Source organism: Sminthopsis crassicaudata, chromosome 6 (genome assembly GCF_048593235.1).
Source record: "Sminthopsis crassicaudata isolate SCR6 chromosome 6, ASM4859323v1, whole genome shotgun sequence".
Taxonomy (NCBI): domain Eukaryota; kingdom Metazoa; phylum Chordata; class Mammalia; order Dasyuromorphia; family Dasyuridae; genus Sminthopsis; species Sminthopsis crassicaudata.
This window is the reverse complement of record NC_133622.1, coordinates 116,391,810-116,409,222: the sequence shown is the minus strand read 5'-3', so window position 1 is coordinate 116,409,222 and position 17,413 is coordinate 116,391,810.

Sequence of the window (17,413 nt, the reverse complement as noted above, 5' to 3'; positions counted from 1 at the left end):
TTCCTTCCCCTTTTTCTGAACCGACCTCCTTCCCTTTACTACACCCCCCTTTTTTTCTTTTATATCAGTAAAATCAAATTATCCTTGAGTACTTTTTATATACCCACAACAGAGTTACAGTTCTCAAGGGTTCTGTGTACCTTTTTCAGTTTCTCTTCAGTCTTGTGGATGTAGATCAAATTTTTTGTTGAAGTCTGGTTTTTTTCTTAGAAACATATAGAATTCCTCTGTTTCATTGAATGACCATCTTCTTCCATGGAAAAAGATGCTAAACTTAGCTGGGTAGTTCATTCTTGGTTGCAGTCCTTGATCTTTTGCCTTACGGAATATCAGGTTCCAGGCCCTTCTATCTTTTAATGTGGAGGCAGACAGATCTTGGGTGACCCTTATTGTGGCACTTTGGTATTTAAATTGTTTTTTTCTAGCTGCTTGCAGGATTTTCTCCTTTGTGTGGTAATTCTGCAGCTTAGCCACTATATTCCGTGGTGTTCTTTTTTTAGGGTCTATTTCAGAAGGAGTTCGATGAATTCTTTCCACATCTACTTTCCCTTCTGTTTCTATTATCTCTGGACAGTTCTCTTTGATAATTTCCTGTAAAATAGAATCTAGGCTCTTTTTTTGGTCATAGTTTTCTGGAAGTCCAATAATCCGCAGATTATCTCTCCTAGATCTATTTTCCAGGTCTATAGATTTTCCCAGTAAGTATTTGACGTTGTTCTCCAGCTTCTCATTTTTTTTGTTTTGTTTGACTGATTCTTGGGTTCTCTGTGAATCATTCATTTCTATTTGTTCCATCCTGACTTTTAAGGAGTTATTTTCTTCTTTCACAGTTTTTAGTTCTTTTTGTAAATGCCCAATTTCGTTTTTAAATGAATTATTTTGCTCTATTGAATTTTTTTCCATTTCCCTAATTTTTTTTGAGAATTATTTTCTTTTTCCAATTCAGAAATTCTATTTTCTTGAGACTTTTTTATCTTTTCCACTTCAGAAATCCTACTTTCCTGTGTTTTTTTAACCTTTTCTAATTCATAAATTTTGTTTCCCTGCATCTCCTGTGAATTCTTTATTTTTTCCAACTCCAATTTCAGGACGTTGTTATTCTCTATCATAGCTTCCCTTTCCTTTCCCCATTTTTCTTCAAACTCCCTTAATTTTTTAAGAGTTTCTTCTAGGAGAGAGTTATGTGATGGGGGGCAGGAATCGGTCCCCTTTAGGTTGTTATCTGCTGTCTCTCTGCTGTTAACTTCCTTGGGGTTGGATACCCCCTCTTTCTCTGTGTAGAAGGAATCTATGGTTTTTTTGGCTTTTTTGCTCATATTTAAAAAATCTTTTGGGGTCTGTCCTTGGGGTAGGAAATTATTTATTTACTTCTTTACCAGCTTCCTCCCAGACTGGATGGATGCAGCTGCTCCTGTGCCTGAGCTAAGATAGAGCTCTGGGAGAGAGTTCTCCACCCCCTCCCTGGAGGTGCCTCAGAGGTGATTAGTGCTGCTGTGCCCCGAGGGCGCTGAACAGTAAAGGCAGCACAAAGCCCAGCCTATGTGTCCGGGTGGGGCGTGGATGTCTGCAGCAGGTGATGTGAAAAGCCCCTGTGCTCAAACTGGAAGTGTGTGCCAGAAACCGCGGTCTGCTTCTCTGGGACTTCCTGGAGCTGAGTTCCACTCCCTCCAGCTAAGCTAGGCAGTGTGTGTTTCCTTGGGCCGTATCCACCCACTTGTCAATCTCTTAACTATTCTCAGGTGGGAGCTGAGGCCACACCCCCTGGTGCCAAGATCTGCTGAGTCACCCCCAGGATCCAGGGAAAATCTAATCTATCTGAATTTTTAAAGTGTTTAGATTTCCCTTTTGAACTGCTAAATAATTAGCAGAGAAGAGCTAATAGCCTGTGCCAGATTCCTTTATCTCAGTGGCTTCTCTTATCCCAGAGCCCTTCCCAGCGTGAATGGCAGAGTATGCTAGCACCCAGCCATCTGTGCTGGCCTCTCTTCTTCCTCCCCTGGGAACTGACCTTTTCTGTTGAAACTCCAGATTCTCTTCAGCTGGTAAGTCGTGCTTCCAGTCCTTGTGGTATCTATCAGTACTGGGCTTATTCTAAGGCTTAATTTATCTAATTGGTTGTGAGGGAGTGAGGACGTTCACAGAGTCGTGTGTTTCTTCTCCGCCATCTTGGCTCCGCCCCCCTCAAATTGTTAGTCTTAAAAATGAAAAGAGAGAACTTTCCATCAATGGAGAGAAAATTAGAGCAATACTTAGGAGTTACTTTGCCCATGTTTACACCAATAAATTTGATAAGTAAGTGAAATGGATGACTACCTCCAAAAATATAGGATTCCCAGATTAACAGAGGAGGAAGTAAATTGCCTAAATAGTTCCATTTCAGAAAAATAAATAGAACAAGCTATTAATCATCTCCCTAAGAAAAAATATACAGGACCAGATGGATTTACGTGATTTCTACCAAACATTTAAAGAACAATTAACCCAAATGCTATATAAACTATTTTTAAAAATAGGGAATAAAGGGTCCTACCAAATTAATTTTATTACACAGATATGGTACTCATACCTAAACCAGGTAGTTTGAAAACAGAGAAAGAAAATTATAGACCAATCTCCCTAATGAATATTGATGCTAAAATCTTAAATAAGATATTAGCAAAAAGACTTCAGAAAATCATCTTCAGAATAATACAACATGATCAAGTAGGATTTATACCAGGAATGCAGGGCTAGTTCAATATTAGGAAAATTATTAGTATAATTGACCATATCAATAGCCAAATCAACAAGAACCATATGATCATCTCAATAGATGCAGAAAAAGCATTTGATAAAATCCAACATTCATTCCTAATAAAAACACTTGAGAGTATAGGAATAAATGGACTTTTCCTTTAAATAATCAGTAGCATCTATTAAAAACCATCAGTAAGACGTGGATATCTTCAACATAGAGAAGATCTAATTCAGTTCCAGTTGATCAATGATGGACAAAAACAGCTACACCCAGAGAAAGAACACTGGGAATTGAGTGTAAACTCTTTGTGCTATTGTCATTCTACCCAGGTTACTTTTACTATTGGAATCCAATTCTTAGGTGCAACAAGAAATTTGGTTTTACACACATATATTGTATCTAGGATATATGGTAACACATTTAACATGTATGGGATTGCCTATCATTTAGGGGAGGGAATAGAGGGAGGGAGGGAGGGGGAAATTGGGAAACGAATTGAATATAAGGGATAATGTTGTAAAAGAAAAATTACCCATGCATATGTACTGTCAAAAATTATAAGTATAAAATTAATAAAAAAATCAGTAAGCATCATATGTAATGGCAATAAACTTGAACCAAACCCAATAAGATCAGGAGTGAATCAAGGTTGCCCACTATCACCATTACTATTCAATGTTGTATTAGAAATGCTAGCTACGGCAATAAGAATTGAGAAAGAAATTAAATGAATTAGAGTAGGTAATGAGGAAACCAAATTATCACTCTTTGCTGATGATATGATTGTATACTTAGAGAATCCCAGAGATTCTACTATAAAGCTATTAGAAATAATCCACACCTTTAGCAAATTTGATACAAAATAAACCCACATAAGTCATTAGCATTCTTAGATATCACTGACAAAATCCAACAGTTAGAGTTACAAAAAGAAATTCCATTTAAAGTAACTACAGATAGTATAAAATATTTGGGAATCTATCTGCCAAGGGAAAATCAGGAACTCTATGAGCAAAACTACAGAACACTTTCCACACAAATAAAGTGAAACCTAAACAAATGGAAAAAATACTAAATATTCTTGGATAGGGAGAGCAAATATAATAAAGATGACTATACTACCTAAATTAATCTATTTATTTAATGATATACCAATCAGACTCCCAAAAAACTATTTTAAATACTTAGAAAAAATAACAACAAAGTTGATATAGCAAAACAAAATGTCAAGAATTTCAAGGGAACTAATCAAAAAAAAAAAAAAATCAAATGAAGGTGGCCTAGCTGTACCAGATCTAAAATTACACTATAAAGCAGCAGTTACCAAAACCATTTGGTATTGGCTAAGAAATAGACTAGTTGATCAATGGAATAGGTTAGGTTCAAAGGACAAAATAGTCAATAACTTTAATAACCTAGTGTTTGACAAACCCAAAGACCCCAATTTTTGGGATAAGAATTCACTGTTTGACAAAAACTGCTGGGAAAATTGGAAATTAGTACAGCAGAAACTAGGCATTGACCCACATTTAACATTGTATAAGATAAGGTCAAAATGGTTTAATGATCTAGGTATTAAGATTGATATTATAAATAAATTAGAAGAACATACGATAGTTTACCTCTCAGTCCTGTGGAGGAGGAAGGAATTTGTGACCAAAGAACTAGAGATCATTATTGATCACAAAATAGAAAATTTTGATTTGAAAAACTTTTGTACAAACAAAACTAATACAGACAAGTTTAGAATAGAAGAAATAAACTGGGAAAACATTTTTATAATCAAAGGTTATGATAAAGGCCTCTTTTCCAAAAAAAATAGGGAATTGACTCTAATTTATAAGAAATCAAGCCATTCTTCAATTGATAATGGTTAAAGGATGTGAACAGATAATTTTCAGATGAAGAAACTGAAACTATTTCTAGCCATATGAAAAGATGCTTCAAGTCACTATTAATCAGAGAAATGCAAATTAAGACAACTCAGATACCACTACACACCTGTCAGATTGGCTAGGATGACAGGAAAAGATAATGGTGAATGTTGGAGGGGATGTGGGAAAACTGGGACACTGATACATTGTTGGTGGAATTGTCAATTCATCCAGTCATTCTGGAGAGAAATTTGGAGCTATGTTCAAAAAGTTATCGAACTGTGCATACCCTTTGATTCAGCAGTCATATTGCTGTGTTCATATCCCAAAGAGATATTAAAGAAGGGAAATGGACCTGTATGTGTGAGAATATTTGTGCTAGCCCTCTTTGTAGTGGCTAGAAACAGGAAACTGAGTGGATGTCCATCAATTGCAGAATGGCTGAATAAATTGTGGTATGTGAATGTTATGGAATATTATTGTTCTCTAAGAAATGACCAGCAGGATGATTTCAGAAAAGCCTGGAGAGACTTACAGAAACTGATGCTGAGTAAAATGAGCAGGATCAAAAGATATACTTTAATGATCAATTCTGATGGATGTGGCTCTCTTCAACAATGAAATGAATCAAATCAGCTCCATTTGTTCCATTATGTATAGAACTAGCTACACCCAGTGAAAGAACTCTGGGAAATGAGTGTGAACCACTACATAGCATTCCCAATCACTCTATTTTTATCTGCCTGCATTTTTGATTTCCTACACAGGTAAATTGTACATTTTTTCAAAGTCTGATTCTTCTTGTGCAGCAAAATAACTGTATGTATATGTATACATACATTGTATTTAATATATACTTTAACATATTTAACATGTATTTGTCTACCTGCCATCTGGAGGAGGGGTGGAGGGAAGGAGGGGAGAAATTAGAACAAAAGATTTTGTAATTTTCAGTGCTGAAAAATTACCCATGCTTATATCTTTTAAATAAAAAGCTATAGTAAAAACAAATTAAAAAATAGAATTGAGCAAATGGAATCTAATGTGTTCATGAGAATCAAGAAATAATAAAACAAAACCAAAAGAATGAAAAAATAGAAGAAAATATGCATATTTCATTTTTAAAACAATTGATCTGAACATTAAATCCAGGAAAGATAGTTTAAAAATTATTGTATAACTTGAAAGCCATGATCAAAAGAACCTATATATCATGATTAAAAAATTTTCAAGGAAAACTACTATGATCTTCTAGAACTAGAAGATAAAATATAAATGAAAAGAATCAGATTTCCCTAAAAGAGATACCAAGATCTTCAGGGAATATTATAACCAAATTCTAGAGCTACAGATGAAAAAAATATTGCAAGCAGCCAGAAAGAAACAATTTAAGTATTGTGAATCTTCAATCAGTATAGCACAAGATTAGAGGACTTTAGAGGACTGGAGAGCTTAGTATACTCTGGAGAGTAATGGAGTTAACATTATAATCAAGAATTACTTATCCAGCAAAAATGAGAATAATCCTTCAGGGAAGAAAAGTGATATTCAATGAAATAGAAGATTTTCAAGCATTCCTGATGAAAACAACCATAACTGCACAGAAAATTTGCCTTTCAAATGCAAGACTCAAGCATTAAAAGGTAAACAACAAAGGGAAATTTTAAGGGACTTAATAAAGTTAAATTATTTACTTTCTTACATGAGAAGATGATACTTGTAACTCATAAGACCTTTCTCCTTATTAGTTCAAAGGAGTTTATATAGACAGAAAGCACAAATGTCAGTTAAATGTGAAGGAATGGTACCTAAAATAATAAAATTAAATTAAGAGGTGATAGAGGAATGTACAGGAAGAAAGGGAAAGAAAAAGATAGAATGGGGCAACATGTCATATAAAAGAGGCAGGAACAAATTTTGGCAGTTGAAGGGAAGAAGGAGAAGGTAAGAGAGAGCGAATAAACCTTACTCTCATCAGAATTGTCTCCAAGACAGAATAGCACACACATACTCTCAATCGATTATAGAAAATCTCCCTTACTGAACAGTAAAGTAGAGGAGGAAGGAGAGAAATATATTTAATCTATAGTAAATATGGAAAAAAAAATTTGTAGTTTTTCTGATAAAGGCCTAACTTCTCTAGCATATAAATAACAAATTTACAAAATAGTCAAATTTACAAAAATAAAACCTATTCCCCAACTGATACATTATCAAAATATATGAAAGTTTTCAAATAGCCATAACAAATGTTGTCACTATTGATTGGATAAATGGAAATTTTAAAAAAATACCATGATACTACCTCATACTAATAAGTTTAGCTAATAGTACAGAAAAGGAAAATAAAAAATGTTGAGGACATGTGGAAAAAGTATACTGTTGGTGGAGTTGTGAATTGATCCAATCATTCCATTAAAGCAATTGGAATCTATGTTTAAAGAATTATAAAACCATTTATACCCTTTGACCTAGCAAAACCACTACTAGGCCTGTATCCCAAAAGACATAAGAAACAAAAAGGAATAAGGACTACATGTACAACAATATTCATAGCAGTTCTTTTCTGGGGTCAAAAATTGTAAATTAAGGCCATGCCTATCAATTGAGAAATGACAGAACAAATTGTCGTATAAAATTATGATAGAATACTATTTTGTTGCAAGAAATAATGAAGATGTTCTCAGAAAAAGTTAGAAACGTTTTCATGAACTGATCCAAAGTGAAACTCACTATTAGAATGTGATAGCAATAGCAAGATTGTCAGCTCCAAATAATTCAGTTATTTTCAGGAATACAATAATTCAAAACAACTGAAAAATTTCTGATGAAAAATGCTATCCATCTCCAGAGGGGGGGAAAAAAACCAAACTCATGGTCTTTGAGTACAGATTAAAGCATACTTTTTTACTTCATTTTTCATGAGGTTTTTTTTTTTGGGGGGGGAGTCTTATGTTTTCTTTCACAACATGACTAGTAATGGAATGTTTTACATTTACACATGTATAATTTGTATCAAATTTCTTGCTTTCTCAATGTGGGTGGGCAGCAGAAGTTAGGAAAGAATTGAAAAATGAATAATTAAAATTATTTTATATGTAATTAGGAAAAATAAAATGCTAAATAAATTTAATTTTAAAAAGAAATTATGCAGTTCCTAAGGAAGAAAATATAAATGTGTATACTGTAAGACAGGTATGACTGATCAATGCTACATGACAGCTGAAAAAAAAAAAAGTTAAGACTATCTGTAACTGCTTAAAAGAGACATATATTCAGAATAATGAAGAGGTGGTAATCCTGATGTTTCCTGTCCTTGTGAGAGCATAGCTGAGACTCTGCAATGTGGGACAATTAACATGGTGAAGGAAATAGAGACTTTGACATAAGAAGAGAAATGAAAAGGTCCGGGATATGTTCACTGCTTGTCCCTGTGCACTGGGCACAGGGCATTAATTCCTGGAATACATTTTTTTTTTCCATTCTTCAACCTTTAGCAATCCTTTGTTGGTTTCAAGACTAAGCTTAAGCCCTGCCTTATATTCTTATCCCCACTGGTTGATAATTGTCTCAGACGTATATGTGTGTGTGTGTGTGTGTGTGTGTGTGTGTGTGTGTGTGTGTGTGTACATACTGCTTTCTCTGTATAAAATGTATATTCCTTTCAACTGGAAACAGTTTCAATTTTTGTCTTTGTTTCTTTAGTGCCTAGTACAAAGTCAGGCACCTAGTAGGAACTCAATAAATTCGCATGGAATCAGCACATGGTCTTTAAGTATTTGATTAGTCACCATTTGGCAAAGGAATTAGACATTTTTTGGGGGGCGGCAAGGGACAGAATTAGAAGCAGAAAAGTTTAGATCCAATGAAAAAGGGGAAAAGCTGAATAATTAGAATTAAACAAAAGTAGAATGTGTTATATGGGAAAGAGACCTTTTCCCTGGAATTCTTAAAAATGAAATTGGATCCTCAATTGTCAGGGATGTTATAGAAGGCATTCAGATTCAGGTACAAATGTGATTGCCTTGAAAGGGCCTTCTCATTCTAAAATACTGCCATTCACTTTTTTTGGAAAAACAATTAAATTTTAGTATATCTTTAAACAAAACAATATTATACATACATAAATGTAGATATATATATACACATATATATCTACATATATGTGTATATATATATAATTATATATATATATATATATATATATATATATATATATATATATATATATATATATATATATATATTTACTTTTCTGTATTCCATTCCAAATCAGTTTTTGTAATTATAAAGTTTTGTTGTTTTCTTAAAAGTGACTATAGTGTTTTTATTTACTGTTCATTTTCTTCTATAGATACATTTAAATTTTCGCATTTTAATCCAGTTAAAATATATTTAACTTTCTTTCTGCCTAGGCTACAACATTTCCAATACTGAGTTAAATTAAAATCTAAAGCTATAATTTGACTTGGACTTGTCTATGTCCTCAAATTGTAAGTTATAATAGCAAATAGTATCTATGACAGCTTCCAATGTACTCATCTATATTAAGGGAGATGGCCAAATGGAAGGAAAGATCTTGATACAATTTGATTGTTTTTGTCTGTTGTTGACCTGTTTTTTTGGTAATCCAGCTAAATATAATTGAAATGTTGTAAGGGCAGGGGGGAAAAATCCTCTTTGAATACAAATAATTCTATCAATGTTTATAAGCTTAAAATAAAACTGAAATTTTTACTAAAACTTGATGGAGAAAATAAAAGTAAAAAAAAATCTATCAATAGTTATTTGTGCCAAAATTCCAATAGCTTAATGGAAGGAGACTAGATCCTCATACTAGATCCTCATGTGGCTTTTCATATATTCACAGTTGTTAAAGAGAGATGGATAGTAACAGCTGTTAGTGTCAACAATCAAGTTGGATGCAGTATAGCAACCCCCCAACTGTTTCCCATTCAAGTGAATTATGAGTTCTCATTGTTCAGAGGCACTCTGATAAAAGATTATTTGAGTCAAGTTGTGAGAATTGGGAAATATCCACCTGGTGGACAAATTTCTTTCCCTTTATTAAAAAAAAGGGGAGGGGAGACAAAAAAGTAGATTATACTGATCAATCAAATTCACTAGAAAATATTAAAACAGGAAAAAATAGCATTATATTATAAAGAATTCATGAAAAAACATTAGGGAGATCCAATGTAAGTTTTTCTTGGTTCAGAAACTCTACACTGTATCGAAAATGCAGTGAGACAACCAGCAAGAAATATGGGGCCCCCTCAATGTCTAACATCCAAGTCTAGTTGGAGAGAATTCTTTATTACTTGTTGCTTAATGCAACATTACATACTTCTTTTAAAAGTCAAAAACTTTGCTTAGTGCAAACATTGCCCCCAATCCTCAACTTCTTTGAGGGATACATAAAACACTTATTTGGGTAAAAGACAGACAATTCACACAAAAGATGGGTAGGAATTGAGAAAGGAGAGTTGGTGCTTCATTTATAATATAAAGCTCACAATAGGGTCCAATAATATCTACATGCCATCAAAAGAACCTTTTCTCCTTGCATAAGCCTGAAATACATTTCAAGCAGCTCCAGAATTAAATGGCCAGAGACATTTCCTTCTTTCTCTAATGTATTTAATGGATTGAAACCTCTGCTTACTTTCTGAACTCTCTTAAATAATAGGAGTCCTCCACAAATTTCTCTATTCTCTATTTAGTCCATCCTTTCTACAATAAAGGAAATCATTTTAAAATCAAACCATCTGTGTTGATTTGTAGCTCTTTTATGTCCTTAAGTCTCAAAGTACACACCAATTATGTACTTGAATTTGAACCTTGCAAACTTACAAAACCAAATAAATTATCTTGAGAATAAAATAAATAAATTATCCCTCTATTGTCCCACTGCATCATTATAGGCCCACAACTCTTTGCTCTTTTTCTATTCTTCATGATTAACAAAGTAAAGTGATGCATTTTTCTTCCCCTGACATCACTTTAAATGTTTTTAGGCAATTACCATGTCTCCCTTTCAATCGCCTGTCCTAGCCTGAACATGCCCAATGCTCATAGGCCTCTCTAGCTTCCAAATCTTTTATCAGTCTGTTCTCTCTCTCATTTGAAATGTTTCCAGTTTGTCCTTCTTACCAAACCACAGCAGAGAGCAAAATTCAAATAGGCCTAAATTCAAGGAGCTCAAAGCAGGGTAAATACACTATTGAATCCTATTAAAGTCTCTATTGCCTTTGTTGATTATATATGTGTATTTATAATTTTTAGGATTTTAATAGGAATCCATACAAACATGCACACGTATGCATACATGAATGAAATCCTCTTGTTTAGTATTCATTATTCATAACTCTGGAAATTTTTTATGTTATCATTCCTTCTCATGTGAATTCTTTTGTATTTTTCTTCAAGCATCTTGTTGTTTCTATGCAATTTCTCTAACATATTGATTATTCTATATTTTAATGTATCTTCAATATGGTTTAATGCTACTTTCAGCTTTTACTTTACCATGCACATGATAAGTGGTATATTTTAAATTATTAAAAGAAAACAAAAAAAATATTTTTCTTATATCTTTTAAAAAATGGAACAATATATGACATTCAAACTACAATCAGTACTTTCTCCCAATTTTACCATTAATAATTATTCTCATGCCCAAAATATCAAAGAAAATAGACCATCCATCTTTTAGTAGTTGTCTAATCCATATTTCTCTAGTTTCTGTCTAAGAATGCCACCCCCTGTTCTTGAATAGAAGGCAGGTGTTCCATGACAGCTGCATAGAGTCAGCTTCTTGGCAAACTCCCAGTAAAGTAAATATTCCTTGACCCCTCATTCTCCTCACCTCCTTCACAACCTCTTCCTTAGGCATATAATAGTTGGTAAGGCTAAAAAGTCACTAGTCACAATTGAGACCTTTGATCAACAATATCAGCGATTACTCTACAATCTCACTAATGGCCAAGGCACATAATAAATTTAGGGACTTTAAAAATGTTGCAAATATTTTCAGCAAAAAGAAACATTCAGCCCTTAATATATATTATTGTTCAAAATAATTTTAAGAATATCACAAAATATAAAAAGTAAAATGTTTATAAAGCTTTTGATTCTTATCTCACACTTTGAAAGGAGCAATGATTTAAAAAATCAGATTTCCTCATTAAACTTTTTTTTATTCATGGTGGCAGAGATAGTCTTGTTATAGAAATCATGGCTTGTCCATAGTATGAAGAGCACCCCAGTAGTGGATCTCTGATTTAAAGTGGTTAAGGACAGAAAAAGGCCCATTATGCAAAAATATTTATTTTTATAATAGCAAAGAACTGGGAAAAGGAGCACATTATCTGGGGAGTGAATGGACAGACTGTGGTATATGAACATAGTAGAATATTTTGATACCATAATAATAAACATTAGAAACTCAGAGACAGCGTAGAAGATCTGTCTGAATGGCCACAGAATGATTTAAATGGAGGCAGGAAACCAACACATGCAACAACTAGAATTGTACAACAAAAAGAACCCCAAAAGAGGGCCAAATTATAATTAATTGTAATGACCATTCTCATTCACATAAAATAGAAAATAAAATATTATTCCCTCCTTTTGGAAGAGTGATGGAGGAACATAGCTTTAAACTATTGCACACATGGTCAAATATGGTCATTTTAAACCTCTATTTCATTGTAATCAGAAACATTTCAATACTGGGATGGTGGGGGACCATTAGATATCTGTGATGGAAAGCAAAAATCATCAATAATTTTGAAAAATAATAAGTTATTGCTTTTGACAAATACAACTTTTTCAGCCTTATTTGGTATCAATTTTAATTAAAATGTTTTTTAAAAAACATTTATTCCTTATATTTATAGGAGTGATGATTCAGTGCCCACACTAGAACTGAAGGCAATGCTTTCTTAATGTTTACTTAGTAATTATTTCAAAGGAAAATAAAATTAATTTTATAAAATTAATAACTGAATAAACTGTATAAAATAGCACCAGATTTAAAAATAATTGTTACCATTGTAGCAGCAAATAATAAATGATCTATAAAGACAAAAATGTTCCTATTCCAAATGGAAAACACAAGGTGCTATTAATACATTTTGGCTAGAAAAATATAGAAGTCTGTGAAGATATGATTATTTCTTTTCCCAAAGCTTTGTTGGAGGTATAGAAGAAACCGTCTAGACATGATATTGGATTAAGAACTAATAACAAGAAGTTAGTGGATTATAATAGCAGGAAAGAATGATCTCCTGGATTCTTTGTTGGGCTTACCTTGTATGTCAAAAGTCAGCTCTTTGGGGGAGCACTTTATCAAAAACACAATAGCATTGTTGATAGTTTTGCCTCAGCATTTGCAAGGATGCTTTGTTTGAACTGGTCGGTATTTGGCCCATAAAGTCAGGGTTGCAGGGAGAAAAGCCCAAAGGAAATGCCTAGGAAGTTTCTCCAAAACTATAATGTATGTTTACATTTTTGTGCAGATGTGAGGATGGGGGTGGGGAAGAAGACTATTTGTTGAATTAGAAGACAAAGTACTGAAAACATACATCATGAAATGTCACACAAAGTGGAGATTTATATATTCTTGAAAAGTTCTATAGAAAGCTCTTTTCTCAGCTCTATTACTGAGAAAATGATCCTAGTAGGCCCTTGGTTAAGAATTTTGGGTCCTGCTGGAGTATTAGATTGAGTACCTAGAATCCCTGGGGATTCAATTTTCAAGGTGGCATTTCATTTAAGCAACTTGAACATTGTACCTCAGAATTCAAATGGCATAGATCTGGAATGGAGCCAGCTCAAAGTGACCAGCCAGAGCCAATTTTTAAATTTTCAGTGTAAGCATTTGTACCTCAGGAATCAGCAAAAGCTACACATTAGGGTTTAATTAATTGGTTTTTTGATGTCTGGATTTAATATAGTGATGGAGCAAATATGATTAATTTTACTAATGTAAAAGTATTTCAAGTGTATACCTCCCCCCCTTTCACCCCCTCTTTCCCAAAAGCAGGCTGTTAAATATTAAAATCATCAGTGGATGAGACAGTTTTGTTTTTAGCTGGGGTCCCATGGATCTCTGGCACTCTTGTCTCCTCTAATAAAACCCACAAAGGAGTAGAAAGGCTCAAACTTCCCATTGGTGTAAGTATGGTGGTAGTTAATCAGTCAACTAGCATTTAATAAGTATTTTCTAAGTTCCAGGCACTGTGATAGGAATGGAATATGTGGGTCAGTGAATAGAGTACAGCACATGGATTTGAATCCTGCTTCAGAGAGTGTGACTTTGGTTAAAATATTTCACTTCTCTTGTTCTCAGTTTCTTCATTTATAAAATGAAAAGATTGGTCTCAGTTGCTTCCTAGATCTTTTTTATTTGTTTGAATCTATAAACACGTAACTATCATATTTGTATTCCATGTTTTTGTTTTTAATGTTTTTATTTAATGTGGTATTTATATAACTATTTACATAACTAGAATTCATACATCAATTAATGATTATTAAGCTCCTAGGAAAAAGTCCAATTCCAATAGTCACTAATCTCATGATATTATGGATTTAAGAGTTGGGAGAATCATTAGACGTTATGGATTCCAATCCTCTCATTTTACAAATTTGTAAACTGAGGGTCAGAAATGTTGAATGTCTTGCCCAAATTTACCTTGCTAGTAAGTATCTCAGTTGAGATCTCTGATCATTATATGTTCACTATATCAGACTGGCTTGAGAAATTTATGTTCAATCAGGAGAGATGGCATGCATGTTGGTAAGTATATATAGAATGAACATAAAACAAATACAGGGCAATTTTAGGGAAAGATACTTACAGATCAGAATCTAGAAAGGCTGCATGGATAAAGAAAAAAAGAAGAATGCTTAAATTGAAAATTGAAGAAACCTGAGTGTTTCAAAAAGTGGAAGTGAGAAGAGAACATATTATATGCTTGTTGGAATAATATGAGTCAAGATATAATGCTGGGAAGAGACATATCATAAGCAAAGAATAGAAAGGAAGCCTCCTTTACTGATTCATGGGCCATGAAGTGTGAGGTGGCATAATAGATAAAGTATCCATAGAGCAATTGGGAAAACCTGAGTTCAAATTGGGTCTCAGCCACTTACTAGATGTATGGCTCTAGACAAGTTATTTAACTCTATTTGCCTCAGTTTCCTCATTTATATAAATGATCTAGAGAAGGAAACAGAAAACCATTCTTGTAAAGTTATGTCTTCTCTCAATTATAATCCTTCTCTGGGAGGAGATTTCTTTTCTGTATAATCTTTTCCTCTGTGTGCAGGTTTCTTGGGAGGCTTCTGGAGCCTCCAGCAGAGAGAAGGTAGAATCTCGAATCCTCTTCTTCCTGAATCCTGGCTCTGAATCTCCTCAAGCTTCCCTGAAGTTCTCTCAGGAAGTCTTGTCCTTCCCCAATCCAGACTCCTCCTCCAGGCCGCAGTCCCAACTCTGGCCCAGAGTAGACTACTCCTTGCTCAATGTTGTATTTTTTTATCCTCCCAGAGAATGGGCGTGTGAGAACTCAAGGGCTTGTGGGAAAATTACTTCAACCAATGAACTTGCTCCTTTTAAAGGTTGTGTAAACTCCTTTTCATATGTAAACTCCTCCTCAGAAGTTCAAAGGGGTAAACTCTCCTTAAAGGCCAGAACCAAAGGTGTGAACTAGAGAATTGTTAAGTACTGACTTAGCACTTAGTAAAAACCTAACACATTCTATCATCTTTGAGACCAGATATAGCTATCTACCAAGAAATGAGAGCAACATCCTGGGAAGATTATTAGTTTGGATAATTATGCCATAAACCAGTGGTCCTCAAACTTTTTAAATAGGGGGCCAATTCATTGTCCCTCAGATTGTGGGAGGGCTGGATTATAGTAAAAACAAAAACTCACACTCTGTCTCCACCGCTCAGCCCATTTTCCATAACCTGGCAGGCCACATAAACATCCTCAGCCCGACGCATCTGGCCCATGGGTCATAGCTTGAGAACCCCTGCCATAAGCTCATCATAAGGGCCCATATTTGTAAATTTCCCCTAAAAGACAATTGAACTTAATGTGTACTTTTCATATACTTCCTATAATCTGCATATACCTCTGAATAAGCCATTTTCTGACATATCTATTTGTGGAATTCCATTTTTCTTTCTGCCCTAATGATATATATTTTTATTCTATTCTATTAAAAAGTGCTATGGTCCAGAACTCTGAAACAAAGATTCTTTTTTTTTTAAATTTTTTATTATATATATATATTTTATAATATTATCCCTTGTATTCATTTTTCCAAATTATCCCCCCCTCCCTTTATTCCCTCCCCCCGATGACAGGCAATCCCATATATTTTACATGTGTTACAATATAGTCTAGGTACAACACATGTGTGTGAATATCATTTTCTTGTTGCACAATAAACATTAGAATCCGAAGGTACATGCAACCTGGGCAGACAGATATTAGTGCTAACAATTTACATTCACTTCCCAGTGTTTCTTCTCTGGGTGTAGCTACCTCTGTCCATCATTGATCAACTGGAAGTGAGTTGGATCTTCTTTATGTTGAAGATTTCCACTTCCATCAGAATACATCCTCATACAGTATTGTTGTTGAAGTGTACAGTGATCTTCTGGTTCTGCTCATTTCACTCAGCATCAGTTGATTTAAGTCTCTCCAGGCCTCTCTGTATTCCTCCTGCTGGTCATTTCTTACAGAGCAATAATATTCCATAACCTTCATATACCATAATTTACCCAACCATTCTCCAACTGATGGACATCCATTCATCTTCCAGTTTCTTGCTACTACAAAAAGAGCTGCCACAAACATTTTGGCACGTATATGTCTCTTTCCGCTCTTTAGTATTTCTTTGGGATATAAGCCCAGTAGTAGCTCTGCTGGGTCAAAGGGTATGCACAGTTTGATAACTTTTTGGGCATAATTCCAGATTGCTCTCCAGAATGGCTGGATTCTTTCGCAACTCCACCAGCAATGTATTAGTGTCCCAGTTTCCCCACATCCCCTCCAACATTCATCGTTATTTGTTCCTGTCATCTTAGCCAATCTGACAGGTGTGTAGTGGTATCTCAGAGTGGTCTTAATTTGCATTTCTCTGATCAGTAATGATTTGGAACACTCTTTCATGTGAGTGGATATAGTTTCAATTTCTTCCTCTGAGAATTGTCTGTTCATATCCTTTGACCATTTATCAATTGGAGAATGGTTCGGTTTCTTATAAATTAGGGTCAGTTCTCTATATATTTTGGAAATGAGACCTTTGTCAGAACCTTTGTTTTTAAAAATATTTTCCCAATTTGTTACTTCCCTTCTAATCTTGTTTGCATTAGTATTATTTGTACAGAAACTTTTTAGTTTGGTGTAATCAAAATCTTCTATTTTGTGATCAATAATGATCTCTAGTTCTCCTCTGGTCATAAATTCCTTCCTCCTCCACAAGTCTGAGAGGTAGATTATCCTCTGTTTCTCTAATCTATTTATTATCTCCCTCTTTATGCCTAAATCATGGACCCATTTTGATCTTATCTTGGTATATGGTGTTAAGTGTAGATCCATATCTAATTTCTGCCATACTAATTTCCAGTTTTCCCAACAGTTTTTTCCAAATAATGAATTTTTATCCCTAATGTTGGTATCTTTGGGTTTGTCACAGATTAGGTTGCTATATATGTATCCTTTTTTGTCCTTTGTATCTAATCTGTTCCACTGATCTACCGGTCTATTTCTTAGCCAATA